Raw genomic sequence first — 1,831 nt, forward strand, 5'->3', positions numbered from 1 at the left:
GGTTCACAAAACCAGGAGCTCCTTGAAATTTGAAGTTATTTTGTTGCCATGCATTTGCTGTACCCTCAGGTGAACTTCATGAAAAATCGGGGTGCTTTTGACCCATTGCATTGAAGTTGTAATTACCTTGACACTCATGAGTAGGGTGTCCTCTTCCACATATATCATATGCTGCATGAGGCTCACTGTGTATTGAAGCTAAAGTTAGATTCCTTATTTCCTTTGCCATGGCATCATGTTGTACCTGCACAGATGTGTTAGCATCAACTTAGTGAACACCCGTTGTTCTTCTTCTTTCAACAACTTCAGAGGGCCACTGATTTGCATCCTCAGACAACTCATCTAGAATAGTGACTATCTCTTATGGAGTATTTTTCATCAACGGACCTCTAGCTGCGTTGCTCAATGTTCTACGTGAAGTTGATATCAATCCATCCCAAAAATCCTGGAGTTGCATCCAGAGTTCTATTCCACTATGCTGACACTTACGCACTATTTCTTTAAACCTCTCCCAAGCTTCAAACACAATTTCAGTCTTGTTCTGACAAAAGTTATGAATCTCCTTTCTAAACTTGCCCATCTTAGCTAATGAGAAATATTTGTCAAGAAATTTTTTGGTCATCTCATCCCATGTTCTAATCGATCCATTAGGCAAGCTTCGAAGCCAGTGCTTTGCATCCTTTTTTGAGAGTGAAGGGGAATGCCCTTAAGTACATTGTATCTTGTGACACATCATTATAATGGAAGGTGTTCATAATCTCCTCGAAGTCTATCAGATGATTGCATGGATCTTCGTTCATCTTTCCTCTAAAGACACATATGTTTTGGAGGGTTTGAAGCAACCCTTGCTTCAGTTCGAAATTGTTTGCTGCAACTGGAGGTGGTCGAATGCTTGACAAACCTTGGTTTTAGACCGGTCTAGAGTAATCACCAAGTGGTCTCCCAAAACCAGGAGCTATGTTTCTAAACTGGCCTACACCCACGGGTTGATTTTGATTAAGTCTGTGACCCCCCTCTTCTTCATAAATACGTTGTGCATCTCTAATACCTGCTTCATCAGCATCTCGTGCCACTTTTTCTCTTTGTTGGGCTACTACTCTCGTAGCCAGGTCCACATTATCTTCACCGTTTCTGGCCATATCTTTGGTTGAGGATTGCCCAACCATTTCTAACGTCTCGATGAGATTTCTTTCCTTCTTTAGCTGTTACAATTGTTTTTCTATTTCTGGCTTGTATGGTAGCAATTCTTTCCCAGAAAATCAAGTCATGCACCAATCTAAACCGTAACCTGCGCACAGTCAAAGAACACCAACCGTAAAAGGGAAAAACAAAAAGAAAACAAAAAGAAACAAAAACCTGAATTAGCACTACAAACTATTTCAAACACTATTGATTGCCAATCCCCGGCAACGACGCCAAAATTTGATGAGCTCAAAACACACACCTAAATATGCTCGCTAATAAAAGATAGTATAGAAAATTATCCTTTCCACAGGGATTATAGTTAAACAGTATTTTCGTAGCTTGTAGCTAGATTGCTATCCAAAATGATCAATAATTGAGATCATATAATTAAGAACTAAAATTAACTAAGACTCTAGATCTAATTGACTAATGACAATTGAAAAACATTAAGCAAAGAAGATATCAATAGGAGAAAATAGGGATTGATTAGATATGTGCAAGATAATTGTCTGGGATTTAACTCTCGTTAATGCACTTCTAATGTTCAAGTGAGTTTCTCGAATTTACTCAATTATTAGTTCAAACGTTTAGTAGAAACTCCTCTCTCGATTAAGTCTCAACTTCACAATATGAACGAATTTATGCT

General features: G+C 38.4%; 1 non-coding gene across 1 annotated transcript; it reads left to right on the plus strand.

The window, feature by feature from the left end:
* The first annotated feature begins 467 nt into the window (after positions 1 to 467).
* LOC117281847 (small nucleolar RNA R71) lies at positions 468 to 574 on the plus strand. The gene has a single exon (XR_004512477.1). It is a non-coding gene; the product is annotated as a small nucleolar RNA R71 (small nucleolar RNA).
* The last annotated feature ends 1,257 nt before the right edge of the window (positions 575 to 1,831 follow it).

The sequence above is a fragment of the Nicotiana tomentosiformis genome, chromosome 8 (assembly GCF_000390325.3).
Source record: "Nicotiana tomentosiformis chromosome 8, ASM39032v3, whole genome shotgun sequence".
Classification (NCBI taxonomy): Eukaryota; Viridiplantae; Streptophyta; class Magnoliopsida; order Solanales; family Solanaceae; genus Nicotiana; species Nicotiana tomentosiformis.